The sequence below is a fragment of the Mastomys coucha genome, unplaced genomic scaffold (assembly GCF_008632895.1).
Source record: "Mastomys coucha isolate ucsf_1 unplaced genomic scaffold, UCSF_Mcou_1 pScaffold14, whole genome shotgun sequence".
NCBI classification, from domain to species: Eukaryota; Metazoa; Chordata; class Mammalia; order Rodentia; family Muridae; genus Mastomys; species Mastomys coucha.
In genome coordinates, this window is record NW_022196896.1 from 5,740,496 (window position 1) to 5,766,009 (window position 25,514).

The window sequence follows — 25,514 nt, forward strand, 5'->3', positions numbered from 1 at the left end:
AAAAAAAAAAAAAAAAATGCTGGATGTTAATATGTTGCCACTCTTCACACAGTGAAAAGAGAATGGTAGGTTACAAGGTTTTACTCGGAGTTGGACTGTGGCACAAGGGGACTGGGGCCTCAGAGCAGAGGCAGAAAAGAGAGGAAGACAGCAGCAGACATGGGAAAACAATAAGGAAATGAGGGGAAAGGGAGAATAAAGGGAATGTGGCAAGCCTCAGACAAAGGCTTCCTCTCCAGAGCTGCACACAAGTTTTTTAGTTGTTGTTGTTTTTGGATTTTTTGGTTTTTCTGGCTGTCCTGGAACTCTGTAGACCGGGCTGGCCTCGAACTCAGAAATCCGCCTGCCTCTGCCTCCCAAGAGCTGGGATAAAAGGCGTGTGCCTCCACTGCCCGGCTTGCACACAAGATTTTAGAAGAAACAATAACAACAATAACAAAACAAAACCCCCAAGGCCCACACAAGCGGTAAGCTCTTGCTGGACTGTTTTGGGGTGGGCACAGGTGCTCAGCTCTGGTGATATCACATAGGGCTGGGGTCCAGGGCCATCTTCTCCAGGTACTTGGTCTCACTGTGGCGCTTCGTGGCAGATGTCAGCAGGTGGGGTCAGATAGGCAATCCCATAGTTGGTGCTGTGCTTTTCAATTTGCATTAACTCCTTTTCCTGCCCACCTCCTTGGATTGACTATCATTGGGGTCTCAAGGGCTCAGCTTTATTCAAATTTGCTGCTTCACTGTTTGGTGTATGGCTGGTCCTTTCCATTTGCAGATGAATAGAAGCCTGCAGTATCAGTCTCTCTCTGCACAACGCTTTGAGATACTGACACTTAGTCAGTGTTCCCTAGATGAAAAAGGTCCCCATGCAGCAGCAAGTCAGGTGTTCAAATTTTTAAATTCTGAGAGGAACCAAGCAGGCAGGATACAAAGTTTTAGGTCTTGATAACAGGCCCTGCCAGACCTCCCAAGGGGATGAATTGAGAGGAGAATAAAATGTTTCCGAAGGGTGAGCAGAATTATTTCTGGAATGTTAAGTTGGAAGAAGACAGTACGTCGATTCAGGGTGAGCTTCTCTGTGTTCTTCTTCCAAATGTACATCTCTGAAACCCACAGGGCTTCAACCTCCTCTGAAAGCCAGCCTGTGGAACTAACTAACCTGGATGCCCCCAAAGAGGTAAAACCGTTTCCACTCAGGCAAGTATGGATGCAAGTGATTTATCTGACCCTCTGGCAACATATAAAAAATGAACATATTCAGATGATCTAAGTTAGAGGAAAATGTCGTTAGTGATTAGAAGCAGTGTGCACAGCCTGAGATGGATGAGACTCTGTGATCAGTTTGTGCCCATGTCTCTTCCCTTCCCTGCTAACTTCCTTCCAAGCCACGGTCAGACAGTGTTCCCACCAGGGCGGCACACTGCTCTCCCCCTTCACCCCAGATTGTCTTAAGTGCCGATGACTTGCCAGGAGCTTCACTGCTTGTTTCTTTACTTGCTGACAGGTTGAGCTGGAGCTGGCTTTTTTGTAGTCCATATGATGATTTAGTCTTGTGTATGTTCACAAAACTTGGCTCTGTAACTGCCAATTATCCTGCGGAGTATGGTTGTGGTTGTCACAGTGCCTCTCTCTGGAGACGAATGCCGAGTGGGTTAGTTCTCTCCCTAGAGTCTTGGTGTTGGGAGGGTTTTCTTTCCAATCCCAGAGTCCATTATGGTAGGAAAACAAGGAGAGTGACCCATTTTCAACAATATATTATTTGCTGTAGACCTAGAACATCAATTTTGCAAAACAAAATGGAAACTGTCTATTCCATATATATATATATACATATATATATATATGTATATATATATATACATATATATACTTATATACATATCCTCTGATATCTCTCGAGAGTGTGGAGTTGTAACTGCAGAACCAGGAGCCTAGACAGGCTCCAATACAGTGTGGACGCCTAGACTCCTGTGCCAGGTTGGTTTCACTCACGCTGGTAAGTGGCTTTGTGGGTGAGAGTCAACATTCAAGCAACCGTCAGCGCTAAGCTCTCAGTGTGAGTGAACACACTTGCCCTTCTTCAGCAATAATCATATAGGCAAGGAAGGACCTTGCATCAGCTCACTTGACAGATAAGGAAATTGGGTTTTAGAAATACAGCTGCTTGCCTAGATCAAACACCAATTAAGTTCTCTTCATCTGTGGCACGGTTTCTTTTTTATTGTACGTGTTTAGAGTGGACATGCTGCTTTGACATACATAGTGAATCCATTACCATAGTCAAGCAGATTTCAATGCCTGTCACCTTATGGAGGTACCTTTGTGGTAAGAGCATCGGCAGTATTCTCTCACAGCCAGTGTCTGTCTATGATCCAGTGTCATTAGCTACAGCCCTCACTGTGTGCATTAGATCCCTAAATTAACTCACCTTGTGTAACTGCAGCTTTACATCCTTCGAGCTTCAGTTGCCCACCTCTTCTCTCGCTCTTCTGCACCCTGTAAACCAATTGTCCTACTCTACCACTGTATTCTTGATACATTTAGGCCCTACATGTGAGACCATGAAGTATGTTTGCCTTAATTCACTTTGTATAGATCCTCCAAGTTCAAGTCTGTTAATGGTGTTACGAATGACAGCATCTCCCCTTTTAAGGCTGTGAATAGTATTGGAGTATCTATTATAATATCTGACACACAGACGATGTCATAGTTCTATGTGTGGTGCTGTGAGTTGGCCTGGGGGTCTTTTACATTTTAGGATACTATGCAAACTCTTCCACTGAGATCTATCCTAGCCCTATATCACAGTTCCCTTATCTATGTATCTACTGGTGAACACTGAACTGTTTCCATATCTTGGCCACTGTGAAGGCTGTAATGAACGTGGAACGTGGAGATCAGGTGCTTATTTCATTTCTCTTGGGTCTATCCCAGGAGAATATTCCTTTAGGTATATATTTGGAAGATCTTGGTCATATGGTAGCTCTACTTTTTGAAGAACCTCTGTACTGTTTTCCATATTGACTGAACCAGTTCCTGTTCCTCCCAACAGCATAATGGGAGATCCCTCCTATCTTCCCCTGGGCCAATACTGGTCGTCTTTTGTAATAGATATCTTAATGGGTGTGAGGTGAGCATTCACTTAGTTTTGAGGTACAGTCCCTGATGATTAGTGTTGGTGAGCATTTTTACATATGTGTTGGACAATTTTTAGTTCATTTAAAAAAAATCTCTATTCATATAGATGCTTATGCTTTGCCTATTTCTAATTGGATTATTTGGGTTTTGTTGTTATGCATTTTTTTATGTAGCTTAAGTTCATTACTTTAACTTTGCAAACATTTCCTTCCACAAGCTGCTTGCTCATTTCGTTGGCTGTGCGGAAGCTCTGTTGTGGGTGGTCCTGTTTATTTATATCTGCTTTTTTTTGCCAGTCTTTAACAAAGCATCAGAAGAGTTATTTCTGAGGTCGAGGACATGTTCTTCTACACCCTGTCCTAGTTTGATGGCTTTAGATTTTTACATCAGGAGTAGATTCCTGTGTACAGCATAAAGTAAGACAATCTCATGATTTGGCATGTGGTTATACATTTAACCAACACATTTCTTAAGAAAACTATCAGCCCAGAGTGGCAGCACATACCTGTAATCTTAGCAAAGGAAAGGGGATCATGAGTTTGAGGCCATTCTGGGTTATAAGAAAGAGAGAGATGGTAGTGGAGGTAAGGGGAATCCCTTTCTTGGGTGTATCTTCTTGATGGCCTCGTTGAAGATCTGTTGACTTTATACAGTTGGGGTTTTGTTCCATTGACCTACATGTCTGTTTTTATGGCAGTAAAAATGTCTTGACTACTGTAACTTTTAAATATAAATTGCAATCATAAAACATTATGCCTTTGTTCTTCTTTCTCAAGACTGCTCCAGTTATTTGGGCTCATGGTGACCCACCTTTTGATGGAGAGAATGGACAATGTGTGGGCTATACTTCCGGTCTATCACCTCTCCGCTGGCATTTCTTGGCTATCCTTCGTCTGTGAGCATTGGTGTCATTAACCTTACTCTGCAGATGGGGGAAGCAGAAATTGAACCCTAAGGCAGGGAGGGGTGTGGTCTGAGTAAAAGGCAGCTTTCTCTGTGTAGATGGCTGCTTCAAGGCCAGCTGCCTTGGCAGGTAGAGAATAGAGTGCAGAGTGAGGAGTGTTTGGACTCCCTTCCATGTATCATATCACCCAGTGTCTTTGATCTTTACAGTTGTGCCATGTCTGTTCTTAGAGCTGTTTTGAAAACAACTGGTTTTATGAGAGTTGTATATTGCCTTTAAAATGTAAGTCTTGAGTAACGTGGTTAAATGGCTACTCTTCCACTACTGTGGTGGCCTCTCCAGCCAGGGCAGAAGCCTCAGACCTCCTACTGTTATTTAGGGACGTTGGAGGATAAGATGACATGGTTGAACTGAATTCCTAGAACTTCTCTTCCGTTTCCATACTGTGTTAGTCAGGGTTCTCTAGAGGAACAGAACTGATGGACCGAATGTATGCTAAAATTGGACTTAGTAAATTGGCTGATACAACATGGTCGGATAGTCCTACCATGGCTGCCTCGCACTGGAGGAGCCAAGAATCCCATGGCTGCTTAGTTCATGTGGCTGGATGCTTCAGTAGTTCCAGTTTGGTGCTGAAGGCCTGGAGGGATACTAGAAGAGCTACCAGTCTTCATTGTACCTGGGAACCCTGAAGAAGCCGGTTCTAGTCTCAGTCATGAAAAGAACAAGGACAGCAATAGGACAGGTGAGCTTGCCAGCAAGAATGAAAGTAAACAAAAAGAAACAAAACCAAACAAAATGAAAAACAAGTGATTTCCTGACTCTCCATGTGGATTCTTCAGACCTGGTATGCACTCCTCAGGCCGAGTATCTCTCCAGCCAGGACTCTTTGTTTTTAACTAGGAAATATTTTATTCTTTAGGGATGGTAGATAGAGGTATTTTGAATATTGTAGTTTTCTTATAAGGACAACTTCATTAGTGTCTGGCCAGCTTTCTTTAAATCCCTTAGTTTTGGATTTTCCTTCTTCCATGAGTAGATGATAAATACTATCATGATAGTTAATCTTGGTGGTCAGCTTGAATTGATCTAAAACTAACTAAAAGGCAAGGTGCTGGGCATTCCCAAGAATTTCCTTAGATTATTTGAATGGGAAGATTCACCCTAAATGTGGGAACCAGAGAAAAGGAAGGTCCACAAGGAAAGAAAAGTGTAGATGGGTGTGGTGGCTCAGGCCTTTAATCCCAGCACTTGGGAGTCAGAGGCAGGCAGATGATGGTGAGTTGGAGGTCTATATTCAATTTCCAGGCCAGACTTTGTCTCAAAAATAGCAGGATATGATGGGGTGCTGTTAAGCTCTTATTACCCAGTTGCGTGGAGATGGAGACAGGTAGATTCTCAAGCTCCTTGGATGGCCGGCCAGCTCCTTAGCCAGAACACAACACAAAATGGTCTCAGGAAGTTCCTGAAACTAATCAAGTTCACTAGGTTCTGCTATCCCAAGAGTAAGCAAAGAAGACTCAGACAGCATGGGCAGCAAAGAAGAGACTGAAACAGGACCAGCTTTCTAGAAGAAACAGGGACCAAGGCACTTGGGAAGGACACTCTCCAACCTTTTGAGCTGCCTGTGGTCTGTGCAATGTGCTCCGGGTTTCTAGCTTTTCTGAGCTGTCACCCATGCTGGACTGAGCTTTGGTGACACAGCTGTCTTTGAGTCATTTCTGCTCCTGTAAGTAACTTCTCATCCATATTCCTTTAACTAACCCCAATAAAACTTATGGTTCACTGTATTGGACTTTGGTGATATTTGTCCTTTGATATGCCATGGGTGTCCTATGTGAGGTGAGCAGAAGTGTGTGTTATGTCTCTCCAGGAAAGTCTTGTCACATAACAACAGCCTGATTGGTGAGTTCAGGTTCAGTGACAGACAGTGTCAAAATTCATGGATGATGGCTCTTTGTGTCCCTTATAGTCAGATGTATGACTACGTGGTCTCAGCTGGTGGTGCTGTTTGGGGAGGTTACAGAATCCTTAGGGAGAGGAGTCTTCCTGAATGAAGTGCATAACTGGAGGAGGCCTGTGAGAGTGGACAGATTTGCTCCATACTTACTTCACCCTCTGTGATTCCTGTGTGTAGATGGAGATGTGATATCCTGCCACCACAATGGTGTCTTATGCTTCTGGGGCTAAAATCAATATTGTAGTCTTTAAGTTTCTTTTGGTCATGGTTTCTTTATTACAGTCACAGAAAAGTAATATAATAAGAAACCACAGCAAAGGTTGACTTCAGATCTCTAGATGCATGTACGTACAGGTACACTCACACAGACACAGACATACACACACACGGACACACACATAGACACACACAGACATACACATAGACACACACACATACACATAGACACACACACAGATACACACAGACATACACATACACACACACACATAGACACCCAGACGCACACATAGACACAGACGCACACATAGACACACACAGACATACACATAGACACAGAGGCACACATAGACATACACACAGACACAAACACACATAGACACATATATACATACACACAGACACACAGACACACAAGTAGACACAGACACAGAGATACTGACACATATATAAAGACACACAGACATATACATAGTCACAAAGACACACATGAAGACACAAAGACACAAATGTAGATACACAGACAAATACAGATACAGACATAGACATAGACACATATACACACAGCCACATACAGCCACAGATACATACATATAGACACACACAAAGAGACACACACAGACACATGCACACACACAGAGACACATATACACAGACATATTTACACACACACACACACACAGAAACACACACATACATAAGGAATCTTCTGATGAGAACATGTCTATAAGGAAAATATCTTTTAGCCACACATAAATGTAAAAATAAGCCCAGAAGTCTATTTGCTTTATTTAGTCTTTGATAGAAATAACCATTTGGTTATAGTTTCGTTCTGCTCTTTCTAAGGCATCCAGACGTCTGGTGTACATGCTGAATTCCCAGAGCCTGTCTGGAGACACGGGTGGGCTCTGCTCCCCTGACATCTTTCCCCAGAAGCCCTTTTGTTTCTCTCCCTTTTCCCCTCCTGGATTCTTCAGTAAAAAGGCTTACAGCTTGAGAGGGCAAAGTTTCTAGATTACACTTGCTGCTTCCCCTGGTGTTAAGGGCACATCAAGCCGTGCTTAATGCATGAGAGGGCTTAATGAAACTTAGCATTTTGGTTCTTGACAACTGGCCAGTTCACACGCCACTGACTCCCAAAGGATTCATAGTCAGTCTTTAACTTGAGCCTTAGAACGTGTTTAAGAAAATTCAGGGAACCCATCAAAACAAAACCCATAAGCAGACGCTGAGCTGTGAGCTGTGAGCAGCAGGCACGTACTGGTCAAGGAATTAGATGACTCAAGGTGGTGACTCATTCAGCAACTATGTAGTGTTTGTGGTTGGGGAAACCTTTGCCAGAACATGACTAAAATCTATTGGCAGCTTATTAAAAGGAATCATGACAAGGCCTAAACCAATGAGTGTGTAAGCGTGCTGTTTTTTTTCTTCTTCTATGTTTTTCACTAAGTCAGAGTGGAGCGAAAGAAAACACCCGCCCTCCCAACGTTGGCTATTACAGCGTGGTCTATGGAGCATTCCCAACAGCTGCCCAGTGGGGCCAATCCCACACACAGATCTGTGTCTGGGTGTGGACACGTGTGTGTGTGTGTGTGTGTGTGTGTGTGTGTGTGTGTGGTGTGGTGTGACAATGGGCAAAGAAATCAGACTTAAACAAACTGTTAAAGATACGTTCTTGCCAGGCAGTTGTGGCACACACCTTTAATCCCAGCACTTGGGAGACACAAACAGGCAGATTACTGAGGTCAAGGCCAGCCTGGTGTACAGAGTGAGTTCCAGGACAGCCAGGGATACACATAGATACTCTGTCTCAAAAAACAAAAACAAACAAACAAAAAATAACAACAAAAAAGATACACTCTTGATAAATTAATTTTTTACATTTGTTTATTTAATTGTGTGGGTCCGTATTTGTTTGCACATGTTGAGCACACACAGAGATCAGAGAACAACTCTCGGAGAGTCAGTCAGGTCTCTTCATTCACCACATGGTTCTGAGGACCCAGCTCATCAGGCTTAGTGACAAGTGTGTTTACTTCTTAAGCCGAAATCTCCCTGGCGCTGTTCTTGGTCATTTAAAGAAAAGCCTAGATGAAGGTATCCAAATGTGCTGGTTGTGTGAGTTGCTTAGGGCTGTTGTAAGCACCACTAACAGAGTGGCTTAACAGATATTTCTTTACTCAAAATTCTGGAGCTTAGTAGTTTGAGACCGAGGTGGGCTGGAGATGGGTTGCTGGTTATGTTCTGTGTTCCTTGGCTCGTAGAAGCATGATGACTGCCTGTTTTGGCACATGATGCTTTCCTTTCATGTACAGCTTTGAGTGTCCTCTTGTAACAAGGACACCAATACTGAGTGAAGGGCTCACCCTGTCCAGCATAATCTTCCCATCCTAACCCATCACATCTTTAGCATGTCTGTTTCTGAATAAAGTCACATTCTTAGGTCTAAGGGTTGGACTTCAAACTTTGAATGTAGTGGAGAGGAAGAATACTGGACATGTAATAGTACCTATCAGCTAGAGACAATGAAGGGAGAGACCTCAACTGCAGGGCTGACACCTTCCTGGGGCCCAGAACTCCACTCGCCATTGCCTGCTTTCTGCCACTCCTTCTTTTTGACTATGCCAACACGAGCATCTCTGCTGACCGTGCTCATCCTGGTTTATATAACCTACTCTACTCTACTTATAAGCAATCCACTTGAAAGTATGTCCTGTTAACTCAGGCCACAAAAAAGTTCAGAGTTTTCCAAAAGCTTGAATCCATTTTACATTATAAGGAATTGCCATTTAGAGAGAGAGATTCAGTCACCTCAAACGAGAACTCAGCCCTGCAAGTGTATTTTCTCATCATCCGAGTACAGGGTCACATCAACACCATGGCATGAGAGAAAGAAGATGCCACACACTGGATCAGGGCACAGGAAAACTAGCAAGGCGGGTGAGGTAGGATATGACTGGCAAAACTTTGAAAAAATAAATTGCTTATGGATCTTATGTTCTGAGAAAGGCTGAGCACAGCTGCATGCCCCACACTCCTGGGGCGGCAGGGTGAATTAATGTGGGTATCAGTGTGGCTACTGCAAATAGAGTAGATTATATAAACCAGGATGAGCACGGTCAGCAGAGATGCTCGTATTGGCATAGTCAAAAAGAAGGAGTGGCAGAAAGCAGGCAATGACGAGTGGAGTTCTGGGCCCCAGGAAGGTGTCAGCCCTGCAGTTGAGGTTCTTTTATCCCTGACTCCAGACACAAAAGAACATCTGGCATTGAAAATACATGACCAAGAAGTATAATAATCCACTCCTTCAGTAAGGACTCATGTCTGTCTATCCATGAAGCCTGGGCATTAATCTGGGGACCACTACCAATGTGGTGTGTGTGTATGTGTGAGTTTGAATGTGTGTTAGTGTGTGTGAAAATATGTGTGAGTGTTTGTAGGTTTATATGTGTTTGTGGTAGTTATGTGTGTGTAGGTATAGTGTATTTGTGTGTGTGGTGTATATGTGTGTGTGTATTATAGTGTGGTGTATATGTGTATGTTATGCTGTGCTTGTGTGTGTCTGTGTGAGGGTGTGGATGTATATGTGTTAGAGTTTGTATGTGTGTGTGAAAATGTGTGTGTGTGGGGGTTATATGTGTGTATAGGTAAGTCTGTGTGGGGGGGTGGTAGTTGTTCATGTCCATATGTATGTGTGGTATGGTGTATATGTGGTACATATATGTGTGTGTATATATAGTGTGGTGTATATGTGTATGGTATGCTTTGTGTGTCTGTGAGTATATGCAAGTATATGGGTATGTGTGTGTGTGAGTTTGTATGTATGTATGTATGTATGTATGTATGTATGTGTGTGTGTATATGTGTGTGTGAGGGTATGTAGGTTTGTATGTGTGTATGTATGAGTCTGTGGCTGTGTGTATGTATGTGTGGTATGGTGTGTATGTGTGTGTATGTGTTGTGGATATGTGTGCATATGTGTGGTGTATATGGTGTGCTGTGTGTGTCTGAGTGTGTGTGTTGTAGTGCATATATGTGTGTGTGTGTATGTGTGATGTTGTACGAATGTGTGGTTAATGGGCCCACAGCCAAACTTACACAAATTGCCAGAGGCACTTGCTTCAGTTCCCTGATTAGATTAGAGGCTCAGTAAGAGAAAGGCAGTATTCCTGGAGCATCCACAGGGTGAACTGACAGGAGGAGGTGAGCTGAAGCTCTAAAGTGGCAGCTCTGACTCCCCTCTGTGGGAGCAGCTTTTGTGGGAGTCCACTATAACCAAAGGCTTCCTTGCACAGAGATGAATTTTGAGCAAGTTCGTTCATTAGGAACATGGCTATCCTCTTAACTTTCTGTCATAATCGTGTATCACTTTAAAGTCTTTCTAGCTCCCTGGGGTTTTAAGTGCAGCAAACCCATACGCACACAGCCTTTTCCAATATATCCAGAGTCTTAGACGTCATAAAATTTTATAGCAGAAAGTGACCTTGGAAATGATCTATTTCAATGCTTCATTTCACAGATAGGGAAATTGAGTTATCCAGGGGTTAAATGACTTGTCAAAGGTTAGCCTTCAGGAAGAGGCAGAAGCAGGGCTTAAACTCATTTCCTGACCCACCCCACCCCCTTTGTCTACTAAAATCATGTGTGATGCTCCCAGATCCAGGCTGTAAACTAACAAAGAAGGATCTTGCTTCAAGTAGAATGCTGACTCGTGAATGGTCTTATGCTTCCTTTGTGTGGGACGGTAGTCTCTGGTATATATTCAAAGCATATGCTAATGGGCACCTTTACATTTTTGGACAATTCTAAAATTTCAAAGGATTAAAACAGCTGCCTAGAGAACATGAAGGGAGTGATGTGGGTTCTTTATGGAAGGGAGAAGAGGCGTGTCCTTAGGTCTGCCCTGTGCTCCCTTCATTCACTTACCAGTCATTAACCAAAGATATTGTCAGATACACCAAAGGAATGGTGGTGAATGCCAACAGACCTCATACACTATTGTCTGGAAGATATAATTTATCCATTGAAGAAATAAAGAACTTTCAGATTTTCAGTGCCTCTCTTCCTCTCTCTCTCTCTCTCTCTCTCTCACACACACACACACACACACACACACACACACACACACACACACACATACACACACACACAGTCTTAGCGTTGTCTTTGATTAATTCAGACCCCTGAAGTTCCCGTCATCTCAAGAGAACTGTGCTTCCTACTGCAGAGGTTAAGTTTAAAGGAAATTGAGTGTATTTGCTTGGTTTTAGTAGTTTGACCTCTGAGTATATGGTCAGCCAGACAGGGAGTGGGGGAGCAGGCCGTACACAAGCTGAATTAAAGCGGAGTCCTGGCATCACTCAGGAAAGCCTTGCCCCACCTGCTTCTCATTTCCTCTAGTTATTTCTGGTAATGAAGGTTGGGACTGTGGCTATATATTTTGAGGTCTTGAAGGTCTATATATTTTTTCTCTTATACAATATGCTAGTGGTTAAGTATATGTCTCTGTCCACAGAAAAAGACACGACCTAAATGTTCCGGAAAGAATAGGAAAACACCTTAAAGGACATTTCCATAAACATTGACCACATCTTTCCACTTGCCTCGTACAGTTCTACTTGGAAGTGTGTCTGCCACAGTGCAGCCTTCCAACCTGGCCATTGCCATCTGAGATTTTCTTTATTGTTCTGAATGCTGGCTTTGGCCTTCATGAGGGGCCAGAATGGCAAAGTGGAATAATAAAACCCACTCCTCATTTTTAAAGATTGTGGGAGATGTCTCAGGAAGGCAGGGGGCATTCGGATGGAAAGCAGCCGTTCCTGAATGCACTTCTTGCTTGGGCTTTTAATTCTCCAGTCATCTCTCAGGCAGGAATGACGTCTGTATCAGAAGAATGGAATGCATGGCTCAAAAAAAATTGCCAATTGGGGCCCTCCCGTGGGAGCTTTTAGTATAATTTGTGATTGAGTTCAAGCCTGGAATTTGGCCCGGCCCCTAATCAATCCTTAGGTATTTCTGTTCTTTTCATAATCCTGGGGCAGGCTGCCCATCTTGTTATGGCCTTCCCTTGACATTCTGAAGTACAACATATCGATTGTCACTTTGCTCTCCCCCTGTCTGGTAGCTTCGAAGAATCTCACTGACGAGAGGGGATATGTGATATGTATTCATGTGCACATGAGTTGCATACTCGGGATTCACATTGCCCTGCATGTCTGCTGTGCCCAGAAATCATGAGAGGCAGTCAGCTCAGCCCCTCCCTGAGATCTGATGTCGGTATATTATGAGGAGAAGAGAAGAGGACACTTGGATATATGCATCTGCTTGCAATTTCCTAATGGAATCTGGCAGAAGAGTCTTGCAATAGGATAGGTTCCAGTAAAAAGTGCGTTCACAGAAGCACTTCCCTCAGGCTTGACACCTATTTGCCCTTCGAGAGCACTGGGGAGATGAATCATGGAATGAGTCAGTGTTGGGTCAGCAAAGACGAATACCCTGATGAAAAGGGAGAGAAGACTAATTGTGTCCTTTTTCAATCAGAGCATATGCTTAGAGGAAAAATGAAGGTAGGCAAGGTCCTGGAGGGGAAAACATTTAATTATCAAAGACCAGGGCTGCAGTTTTAGCAGGGGAATCAGGGGATGGGGGTGGGGGTAGGGGCTGGGGGCTGGGTTATGCTAGAAATCATCCTAAAGGAGAGAGCACGGAGCTGCCACTGAGACTAGAAGAGAATAGATTTGAGGAGTCGTGGTCTTCCACCTCGGAGTACCACTCTCGGGTGTGGAGAGCATCTCCAGGCTAGAAACACAACCCAGAATGGTTTCTCCACCTTTATCGGTGTCAGTTTCTTTTGGTGGCCCCCTCTGCGTCTGAGTGGACCAGGGCTATAAATTTGAACCAGGGATGTCAAAGCAAACTTTCAAAAGCTTCGTTGTGCCCAAATCCACACTCCTCAGACCTTTGTCTGCTTTCCATAGTGGCCTGAGTATGGCAAGGGGCATGGGGATGCTTGCACAGTGCAAAGGGGATGCAGTGTTCTGTGGTGACACTGTTCCAGAATCCACAAGTTCCAGAAATGAGTGGTTTTCTGCGTACAGGTTTCAACTAAAGCTCTGTCTATGGGAGGTCGATGTCCTAAGGTAGATGTAAGAGAGGTTCCTTATTTGGGATGTTCACCCAATTTGCCTGGAACAAGAAGGCCTTTCTATAATGCATAGCTTTCCCCCAGAAGCTGTATGGATGAAATGCTGCAGTGGTAACAGCCGTGGGAACAAACAGCCTGATCTTTCAGCATGATGGCTAATCTTGGTTGAATTGAAAGAGGACCAGATGGATCGAACAACTGTCTGTTGTAACTCAGATCTAGAAGACCCCAATACCCTCCTCTTCTAGTATCTGAGAGCACTTGGTGCATGCATTTAGTGTACAGACAGATACAAAAGCAAAACACTCATATACATGAAGTAAAAATAATAAATGTGGGAGAGAGAGCGAGAGAAAGGAGAGGAGCCTAGATAGGTGAGGCACACCTGTGCGGGCATCTATAAAGGGATTTCCAGAGACAACTGGATCATGAGTACTTGGTCCTAATCAATGGCTTATTGCACTTATGGGACCAAAATCTGAATTAACTATTGGGAGGTGGAATAGCCTTGGAAGGTGGACCTAGTTAGGGAAAGAGGTCACTGTGTCTCTGAGAGAATGTCTTGGCTCTGGCCTCTTTTTGCCCGTCTTTTACACCGAGCCGGCAAGAGGTGGGCAGCCTCTTGTGTGTCCCACCATACCATTCCCACCATTATGTCCAGCCTCACGTTAGGTCCCAGGCAGTGGGCTCAGGGCTCATGTTTGAAATTGTGACTTAATAAACCTTCTTTCCCCTAAGTTGTTTGGGTTGAGTACTTTGAGTTGAGAACCAAATATTTACTTTCTTCAAAAAGATGACCCTTTTGTCATTTTTCTCTCAGAAATTGCTGATGGATATAAATACAGACCATATTTGTTTAGAATTCACTTTTTTTGTTGTTTTGTTTTGCTTGTTTGTTTTTTGTTTTTTCAAGACAGGGATTCTCTGTATAGCCCTGGCTGTCCTGGACCTCACTCTGTAGACCAGGCTGGCCTCGAACTCAGAAATCCACCTTCCTATGCCCCCCAAGTGCTGGGATTAAAGGTGTGTGCCACCAACTGCAAAGCTTAAGTGTAGATTCTTGGTTACAGATACTTCCTTTTCCAGAATATTAAGTTTATCTTTTTTTTTAACTTCATATGTATGTTCTGTATTTGCACATTAACTCCCCACTTCTCTTTTCTCCATCCTTTCCCATGCCCCTCCCCCACTCCCTCTCCACTTCATGGGCTCTTTTTTCTTATCAGGTACACACACAGAGTGTCTTAATTAAACTTGCTATTGCTATGATGGTGATATCGTGAGCAAAGGTAAGTTGGGAAGAAAGAGTTTATGTGACGTACATTTACATAATCTATCTTGAAGTTGGTCAGGCAGGAACCTGGAGGCGGGGGCTGATGCAGAGGCCATGGAGGGGTGTTGCTCACTGGCTTGCTCACTCTGGCTAGCTCAACCTGCTTTTTTTTTATATATAGAACCTAGGACCACCAGTCTTAGGATGGCACCATGTACAATGGCCTATGCCCTGCCCCATTAAATCACTGGTTAACAAAATGCCTTACAGGTTTACCTACAGCCGAATCTTTGGGACACTTCCTTAATTGAGGTTCCTTTCTCTCAAATGACTTTAGCTTGTGTCAAGATGACATAAAACGATCCAACACATACACACACACACACACACACACACACACAAATAAATATAAAACTATAACATGCTGAGTTCATTTCGTTTTCTTTGCACATATGTTTTTAGGCTAGACCAATTGGTATTAGATAACCAACTGTGAGCTCATCCCTGGGGAAGATTATCTCTTTCTCATCTGTCAACTTCCTGTAGCTCTTCACCTAGGGGTGGGGCCCTGTGAGATTTCCCCCATCCATGTTGGAACGTCAACTGGTGTTGTCATTGTTTAGGGCCTTTGTAGGCTGCATATTGTTGGGATTACCTGCCTGCTTTTCTGCCATCATATCCTAGTCCTCTGTCTTTCATCCTTATAATCCAAAGGTCTTTAGGATCTTTTCATCCCATCTCCCACAATGCTCTCTTATGTGTGAGAGTTGTGCTGTAGATGCTGTAGAGGGAGCTGGCCAGAGCATCCCTGGGTGATTAGATGTACTTGAAGCGGCAGTCAGGTTCCTCGCACTCTATCAGAGGTGTGATGCCACAACACTTTCCAACTACCATTCCTGTTAGTTTATGAACAGCCCACACCCTCAAAAGGCCCAGTCTTCCTTCTATCCGTGCGCATTGTTGTTTTGAGCCACAATGAGGAATTTTCCAAAGAACTATGGAAAGAAATGCATTTAAAAGGAGATCCCAATTGTTATCAGAGGGACTTCATCCAGCAACTGATGGGAGAAGATGCAGAGACCCACAGCCAAACATTAGTTTGAGCTAGGGGAATCCTATGGAAGAAGGGTCAAGGATACCATTTAAAAAGAAGCAGTCCACAGAATCAACTAAGCAGGACTCATAGGGGCTCGTGGAGACTGAGGCAACAATTGAGGATCCTGATAGGTCTGACTTACATCTTCTGCATATAAGTTATGGTTGTGTTGCTTGGTGTTCCTGTGGGACTCCTAACAGTGGGAGTGGGGATGACTGTCTCTGACTCTTTTGCCTGTTCATGGGATCCTTTTCCTCCTGCTGGGCTACCTTGTCCAGCCTTTATATGAGGGTTTGTGCCTAGTCTTGTTGTAACTTGCTATGCCATGCTCAGTTGATATCCCTAAAAGGCCCATTCTTTTCTGAAAGGAAATAGAAGAGTGGATCTGGGGTGTAGTGGGGATAATGGCGAGGGACTGGAAGGAGGGAGCAAGGAGGAACTACCATTGGGATATAATATGTGAGAGAAGAATAGATTGTAAAAAATAAAAGGAGGTCTTGTCTAACATGATTTAGAAGGGAGTCATCTGACCTCGTGAATATACCACCTGCTTAATATTTATTAAAATGGCTTTAAAACCCACAACACAAAACCCAAAGCACTTAGTTCAGCCTGCCTATTGCGGTCTCTCTGGAGTATACTGTCCTTTCCTTTGCTATCTGTCTTGGTTGAATTCTTTCCATCCATAACATAAGAAGCAAAAACCTTTGCTCAGTTAACAACAGACCTATCGTTTTCTTGCTCCTTTTCCATTTCATCCAACTAGTACTTACAATGCATTTATTAAGAATATTACCCAAAGCTCAGAAACAAGGGGAGATGTCTGTGGGCCACTCAAGATGGTTCTCAAGAATTAAGTAGCAAGTTAACCTGAGATTCAGCTGAAGACCAGAGGAAGGAAACACTGACTTACTAAATTTACTACCAAGGAAGCTGAGGTGCAGAGGGATTAACACTCAAGTCTTGAACAGTGAGCATTGGAGTTGACTTCAGAGACCAGAACCAAGGTGTCTGGTCACTTTACTGCACTCCTCCTTCCCACCGACAGCCAACTGAGGAAGTTGGAAGGGATATTGCTACCCATTGCTAGCCAAGGTTCCTGTGGATGACGCTTCCTGTTAAAGGGAAGGGGACATCTCAGGGTGCACATAAACGAATCCCAGGGTTCCCAGTTCAATAAGGCTCATCTAAAATGCAGTGGAAGCTCACCTCAGGGAGAGGTTTGCTCATACTGTAGGTCTGTAAGACCTCAGGTAGACACTGCTTAATTCATGGTTAGGTCTCCTGTGTTAACAAATGCTGTTTTCAAGCAATAACGACTGAGCACTCTATTGATTTGCATGTGTTCTTTCTCTTTGATAAGGAAGGAGGACGAGTTCAGGGAGAGGTATGGCCAGGGGAGGTGGGGGAGGGGGAAGGAGAGGTCCATGCACTGTAGCAACTGTGAGCAGGGGAGCAGGTGGGGATGTGGTCCATACACCATAGCAACTGCGAGCAGGAGAGCTTTAGTGCTTCCTCCTGCAGCAGCTTGACCCTCTGCCACCCAGACAATGCTTGCTTGCTCTTTTGGATTTTTTTTCTTGCTCATTTACCACAGCTGTTTGTTGTTTTCTTAAATGCTAAGCTTTTTATAGCTCTTCAGTTACTTATAAAAAGTATCAGTTATTCAGGCCATATGAGCACTAGCTCAGTGCTGGTCTAATGAGCAGCCAGAACACTGAAGGCCTATTTCTGTCGCTTCTATTTTTTCACTGCCTCCTGCCCCCTCTCCTGACTCTCACAACTTCCCTCTTTGGACTCGTGTGACTCCGGGATTTGGAATTCACTAAAAAGTTGGTCTTTGCTGTTTAGGAATAATTCTTTCAGTAACTCACCTCTGAGTCTGTTCTTGGCTCTCCACGGTTGTATGATGAATGGGGATTTCACCCTGCAAGCCACAGCTGCTTTTAGAGCTGTTGAGGGGCTCACACCTGCACCCGTGCACCTGTGCGCTCTTATGGTTGTCAAATTCCCACTAAGTATCTCACTAAACAAGTGATAACTTTCCAGTCTGCATCCTCTATGGAGAAGAGTGAGGGCTGGCCACAGAGGGGATCCTGGTAGGATCAGAAGGAAGAAGCCTGGAAAACGGTACCATCAAGAAAGGGGAGTTTGTATATTTGAGGGAACTAGGCAGTCTCTCTGGTTCTTGGGCGTTTTTTTTTTTTTTTTTTTTTTTACAGTGACATCTGTGTGTCATGCACACATTGTGTAACTGCTTCTTGTGATGAACATACATGTTTGGGGAAAATGTTATGCCCTTTGTGGATGATGACATCACTGTGAGCAACATGGAGAGGAGCCCTAGAAAGACCAAAGTGCTCTGCCTTGCAACACCTGACCACTATCTGGACTGAACATGACCAAGCCAGGGGTTTATTTTCAGGAAAGAATATCCTCAGACTTGTTTTTGTGGTCCTGGAAGAGTAGAAGCGTCCCTTTTAGAGAAGAGGGCAAGTCACCCACTGTATTTGTGGGATGCTTTTGTAGAAATGAGTCCTCACTAACATGTTTTGAGATAGAAATCAGACCTTATTACAATTAATAGCACTGTCTCTGTCTCTGTGTGTATTCGCGCGCGTGCGCTCATGCGCGTTTACATATATATGTATGACAGCTCAGGATACCCTACAACTCTCCATGTAGCCTAAGCTGGCCTTGAACACCTGGCAATCCTGCTTTAGCCTCTCAAGTGCTAGGATCACAAACCTGAGTTTTCTATGTTTAGCACACCTTTTTTTTTTTTCTAAACAGAATCTTTCATGTGTATGTGTGCAACATTCTGCTTTTATTATATACATACTTAGTTTTCAATGCTTAGCATTAAGTTAGTTTGCAGTTAAGTGTCTACACAATGGTGACAAATATCTGCTAAGCACATTCTACATCCCAGATACCATTCGTGCATTAACTCCACAAGCTCTGGGGTGATGGTGGATGTTATCATTTTAATTTTATGTATGATGATATTGAGACTCAGGGAGACCAACAATGTTCGTACACGTGACAGAGGCAGGGTGTGAGTTCAGACTGACTGAGTCCAGCCGGCACTTAGTTTTCATTGTTCCTTTTAATTTTTTTCACAATGTATTTCAAACACGGTCCTAATAGTTGCCTTGCCTGCTCTTTGAGACCTGGAGCAAGGGAGCACCTGGAACTCATGAACATCATGCTGAAACATCCATCAAGGGGCAATAGTTCTATGAATAAATGAGTAACAACACAAATAAGGTAAGAACTTGCTGAGATCGCATGTACACTCTACGGTAGCTAGGGCTTTGTTGTTGTTAAGCACAGCATGTCACATCTGGTTCTGGCAGCAATTCTGAGATGCTCTACAGTCACATGTTCTGAGGTCTACCTTCTATGTACACATCACCTGAGTGAGAGGCCAGACCTGTTGGGGCTTCTCAAGGCCTTCCGTTCCACTTCATTCAGAAAGCCACTTATTGATCTCAAAAATCTCATAGGTGATAGCAGTTCACTATTACCTTTCTCTAGCAATACTGGAGTCCACCAGCATGCCTGATTGCAGTACTAGACCCCTTCATAATGCGTATGGTCCCATACTTATATTTTTCTATTGTAGATGAACAATCTAAGGGGTTTAAAAATAATTTAGGATTTAAATACCCATTCTCACTTGAAAATTATTCTATGATATTAAAATCTATTTATCTGTCCTCTACAATCTGTGAATTCATCTTTATCCCACTAAATGAATAAAACTATAGAAATTCAGACTTTCCATTTTCCATCTACATTTTTCAGAGAGAGGTGCACTTGCTGTAGCATGTGTGTGGAGGTCAGAAGACCTGGTGGAAGAAGGCTCTTGCCTTCTACCATGTGGGTCTTGGGATCAAACTCGGGTTTCCAAGCTTGCAGCGGGAGCCTCTGCCTGCTGCGCTTCTTGCTGACCCTGGGCAAATCTTTCTGAATTTGTAGTAATACCTCTTAGTTTGTCCTTGGGAACATTGTCTCCAGGGCTCTGTGGAAGAAATACAGGGATTTATGTTTTCCTTTCTTTGGCTTCAGTTCACCAATCTTTGAAGTATACTATTGTAAATAATTTTGAGTCAGAAAAGACATACAACTGGCCCACAGGATGTATTATAAAATATAGGCAAAACAATTAGTCATTTATGTAGATTAAATATGATAACACCCCCCCACACACACACCCTGATGGGCTAATACAATACCAAGTGCTGCAGGAAATGTAAATAAATCTAAACTTTCAGTTGTGATAAAAATGCCGAAAGACATGAGTGCTTTCAGAAAATCAGTTTGGCAGTTTCTTACAAAATCAGATTCATATGGTTCACAAGTCCTATGGATGGTCACAGAAACTTTCTTTGTAATTGTCCTACCCTGAATACAACCCCAATACATACCAGCTGGCCAACAGATGAACTATACCAACCTTAGAATATTATGATGTGATAAAAATAAACTCAAAGATGCAACAGTATAGATGAGTCTCAAATGTCACTGTTAACATGAGGAAAAGCTAAAAACAACAACAAAAATTCAAATACTGTGTGGTCCCTGTCAGAGGCAGCAAAGCCACGGGACACAGAGCAGTAATTTGGCTTTCTGTGGTTGTGTGAGTGGAAGAGCAGGGACCGCAGCCCGAAAGCTCCAGCTGATCTTAGAGATGTGGAGGCTCTCACATCCGCATGCATGCAGCCATTTGCCTTGTGTCTGAGTGCCTTGAGAAAAACATGAAGCAACATTTGGAAGTGATGGAATTGTTCTGTCTTTTTGGCCGTTATCACATGACTATGTGTTTGTTGAAAGCCACTGAACTGTACACTCTAAACTGAACTTCAATAAAAAGAAAACGTGTCTGGTCTCTTTGTAGCTCAGTGGTGTCTGAGACAATTATGGCTTTTAGGTCTAGGCCTAATAAGGTGCTTTGAACTCAGCCCCCTTTACTTGGTCCAAAGTGTGATGTAAAGTTGGTGCTTCGATTTGTTTTTTAACCTGACATCTTAAAACTGGAGCTGTCCCTTCGAGTGGACGATGTGAAGCTGGGCATGGTGGCTCCCACCTGTGAATGAGAAGCTGGGCATACCACCTCACATCTATGGTCCCAGCACTTGGGACTTTCATATTAGTTAGGATTTCCAGAAGTCTCTTTTTAGTGACTGAGGTAACCGTAGTTACTCCTTCACAGAGGAACAAACCTCTGCAACATCTTGATTTCCTTAATGCTAGCCCAGCCCACCTAACTCCACACCTGCCAAGGATGGATGTACTCAAGATGCAGTTCCTCCTCAACGTGTGGTCCTCAGCTTGGAACCAGTATCATCCAAAAGCTTGTTAGAAACACAAAAAGTCACACCCATTCACAGGCTGATGGAACAGAAGCAGGCTCCTTAGATTCCCAGGCACCCAGACCACATCTCTTGTCATCCTTGGGACTTGAGAGACAGTTCAGACATTAAGAAGGTTGACTGCTCTTGCAGAGGGTCTAGTGGCTAACAACTGCCTGCAACTCTAGTTCTAGGAGATGCCTCTGTGAGTGTGGCCACACACACATATGTATATATGTGTATACACACACATAGATATACACATATATATGTATATATGTGTGTATATATATGTATATATATGTATATATATACACGCACACACAAAACTGAGAAAAAATTAAAAATATTTCTCGTGATCCCAGAGCCATTGTTTCTCCTTCTATAGATGCTGTGCGCATGTCCTGAATTAAGCCTTGCTCTTGAATCTTTTTGTGATCCCTTCTATCAGAGTGAGCCCTTAGACCACTGAACAGGTTTCTTCTTAGCGCTTTGCCGATGTTTACGTACCTCGTGCTGTTCAATAAGCATCTTCGTAAGGAAGAGGAAGAAACGGCAGGCACCCAAGAAGCTTCTGCACACAGCCAGAAGGGTTGAATGGAAAGCCTGCTCGGCTGCACAGTTTACTTAATAAATGCTAAGTGAGAACACTAAATGTCCTTCCTGTCACCCTGGAAGTGCCTTTCACGTGGCCCAGGGACAAAGACATTTTTGTAATCCTCTCAAAGCACCTGTTGTTTCGTTCCTCCTGGTTCCTATGTGGATGAACTGTAATTACTCGCTGGGCTGTGCCCTGAGTCCTTATGATTGTGGGTCTAGCTCTTCCAAGTTCTGGCTGGCATCTAAGCTCAGACTAGTCTCCCTTACACAGAGAGAGCAGAAGAACCCAGGTGAAAGCTGCCAGTGTCTGAAACAGTGCCCTCTCCTACTCCCTGGCAGGTCCTGTGGTAGGAAAGCAGGGAGAAGGAGGTGAGAACAGGGGTCAGGAAACAAGCCACCTAACCTTTCTGCCCTGGGCAGAGGAGTTGGACTAGACGGTCCATGAGCTCACTGCCAGGATTAAGCCAAGGGAGCAAAAGCTGGGAGGTCTGTGGAGCCACCGTAACCTTTGCTTCACTATCAGCTTCCTCTGTGGAGTCTTCATGAAGTCTTCATGAAGTGGGCAGAGGCACCCTGCAGATTATCATTTCAAAGACTAAAAATGGAAAGAAAAGAAAAGAAAAAAAAAGGAAAGGAAAGGAATGGAAGCTGAGCAGCCACACAAGCTGCCCATGGTTCCTCAGAGTCCCTGATAATTACAGGTGCCTTTTATCTCTGCTGTTTTGTTTCTTAAATACAGTTTATTGTACTTTCCACAATCCTCATGTTCCAGGTTCTCCTGTGTGGATGTAGCTGGCCCCAGCTGGTGGCCCCAGAGGGTCGAGACAGAGAGGCTGTGTGTAAAGAATGAGTCCTGCATGCTCTCAAGTCTGCCACCACAGGAAGGAACTTTACATCCCATCTGGGACACGGTCGGTCGCAGGCCGGATTCCAATATTTTGCCAGCATCAGCAGAACGTTCTCAAATCTTCGGTCCTGTAGGAGAGAAAGCTGCTCACTCACCTGGAGTTTACCCAAATGGCTCTGTTCTGCATGGATAAAAATGCAAAGGTGTCAAGGGCAGTTAGGTAGGGTCTGAGCAGGACAGAAAACAGCTGCTTCCTCTCCCCCTGCTTCTTACCGTCAAAACACCCAGGGAGGAAGACTAAGAAAGTCGCTTGTGTTGTGGTCGAGAGTGTGGGCATCAAACTGTGTTTGCATTCTGTCCTGCCAGTTACTAACCCTGTAACTCTGAGAAAGAGTTCCCAGGCCGGTTTCCTCTTCTCTGAAATGTGGACAAGACTGGAAGCCACTCCCCAGGTGGTCATGAGAGTTCAATGAGCTAATATGTATCAAAAGCCTATGATAATACCTGCGGTTCGAGACATCTTGCTAATTATCATGACTATTATTAGTGACAAGGAAGGAGTGTGTAAGCACTTCACTTTTCTTTGCTCTGAACCTAGTTCTATGTAGATGAGGTCAAGCCTAGCATGTAAGGGTTATAGGCTGAGAAACTGCAGCATCCAGATCACCAGGTGAGCCTGCACGCAGGCCAAGCCTTGAAGAGAAAGCAAGAGAAAGGCTAACACAAGGCAGGACCAGTAGTCTGATCTGTTGTAATGCACACCATCCCACAGGCAGACACTTTGCTGAGGGACCTCTTTCTCAAAATCCTGAGGGAACTCAACCTCAACCCGCTGGGAAAGAACACACAAGTTGTATAGTCACGAGAAGGACAATTTCCCATGACAAAAATACATACCTGTGGACTGTGGTTTACATCAGTCCCCGGGGTGTAGTATGTGAGTCAGGTCCCCTCCCCCATCCTAACACTGCGGACTGATAGATCCCAGGATTAAGAATACAACCCCCACCCCCCGGGTGTGGGGAATTTCCAATGCGCTGTAATTGGTGGAGTTTAGCCTCTGATGTGGTTTTACTTTTTTCTGGCTTATCTCTCATCGGGTATTTGTGGTAGTTTGAATGAGGACGTCTCCCCCATAGGCTCAGGTATACGAACACTTGGTTGCCTCTTGGTGGCACTGCTTGGGGGAAACTGTTGGAACATTTAAGAGGCGGAGCCTTGCTGGAGGAAGCTGTCTCCCGAGGCGAAGTTTATACACTCAGCCACTTCCGTTTTGCTGTGTCTGCTTCATATTTACAGTAGAAGATGTGATCGATTGCTCAACTTCCTGCCCCAGCTCTCTGCTGCCACTCTCCCCTGCCACTCAGGAACCATCCGCCAGAATAAACTACATCCGTAATTCCTTTTTTGTTGGATGTTTTATATAGGCATGATTGTTGTCGTAGTGTCTCCAATGCTGTTCTTCCTGTCCGTCAGGCTAGTCGAGAACACTCTAGAAGTCCGATGGAAGAGCCCAGGGAAGAAGCCTTGGGCTCTGAAAAGATTGGATAGGCTCATTCCGTTCCTTACTGTTGCAAGATTGCTTTTACTCACATCCCACCCTCCCCTACTCCAAAACAGACCTCCCAGGTTCTAATCTTCAGCTGCCCATACAATCAAAACTTTTTTTTTTCACTTTAGCGAAGCTGTTTCCTGGACCACACATGGAAACCAGTTCTATTTCTTCACTGTTATCTACCATTTTTCTTCTAAAACATTTTTCCAAGTCCTCCCTGTTTGTTATAAAAGGGTCTGATTTTAGGTAACTTCACAAGGCCATATTCACTTTGTAGAAATACAAGTTTTCTGCAGTTAAAGAGCCAAAAGTGTGTGTGGTTTCTGGCCATGGGGGCAGAGTGAAGGCAGTTCCTGTCTTCAGATTAAAGGGAGAGCTTTATATTCTGAATAAAAAGTAAAGGTCAGGTAGGATAACGCCAGTGGTTGAGGTTTAGAATGTGGCTGGATTAGAGGCTCCTGGTGAGCTTTATAGGGTACCTACCTGCTGGGTTCTGATCCCAGATCTACCATGTATTGCCTGCACAACCTTGGGCAAGTAGCTTGGCTTTCCTGCATCTTAATGGATCAATCTGGGATCTGGCAAAGTTGTGATGGTGATGATGATGAGGATTATGGTAAGAATGAAGTAGCCCATGGCTGAACTTCGAAACGAGTGTTTGCTCACTGTTACCATTTTGATCCCATCTTGGGAGAACTCCCCAGCCGTGGGCCTAGCTGGAATATTGTCTGGGAGCTCTCTGCAGCTTCTAACAAGGGTTTTCCTCAGCTGCAGCACTGTCCTTTGGCTGTGTGCTGGCTTCTTTCCTCCATCCCTCCCCTGTGCCATGTTCCCCCTTCTCTTCCTCTTTTCTTCTATATTGCTATCTCAATTACTTCTTTCTAGAAATAGGTAAGGATTCCTGATGAATTTGATGCAGTTCTTTTTAATCACACAGGCCCAATGTTTGGTAAGTGTGGCTGTTTCAGGAGAACACGTGTTCTGGTTGTCAAGGGGGTAATCATGGGTTTGTGCGGTGCGTGCATATTTTCATCTCAGAAGTATTAGTATGCAACTTGAAAAAATTGTGTTTGGGGGAAAAAAGCTCTTTTGAAGAAAATTATCATTTGAAAGCATTCTACTTCTAATTTTTCAGGAAGAAGGCAATGTTTGAAATTTGAGCGTTGTTTGAAAGTTAAACCCGAGACAAAAACTGCATCAACACAAATTCATTATGGAGTTTGTCTCTTATGGGTAGGAATAGGTGTGATTCCTCAGAGCTAAAACTAGAACTGGTCTCCTGCCCTTCCCCAGATGTTGGTGTTGAAGCAGTGGAACTCACTGCTTGGTAGTCAGGTGCCCACGAGGCTAATTGATGGCACACAGGGTGGTAAGACCAATCAAGGAAGGAAAAGGAAAGGGAAAGGGAGGGCAGGGGAGGGGAGGGG

The 25,514-nt window shown here is 44.0% G+C and overlaps 1 pseudogene; it reads right to left on the bottom strand.

The window, feature by feature from the left end:
* Positions 1 to 25,514, bottom strand: part of LOC116088937 — a 68,810-nt pseudogene that overhangs the window by 22,192 nt on the left and 21,104 nt on the right.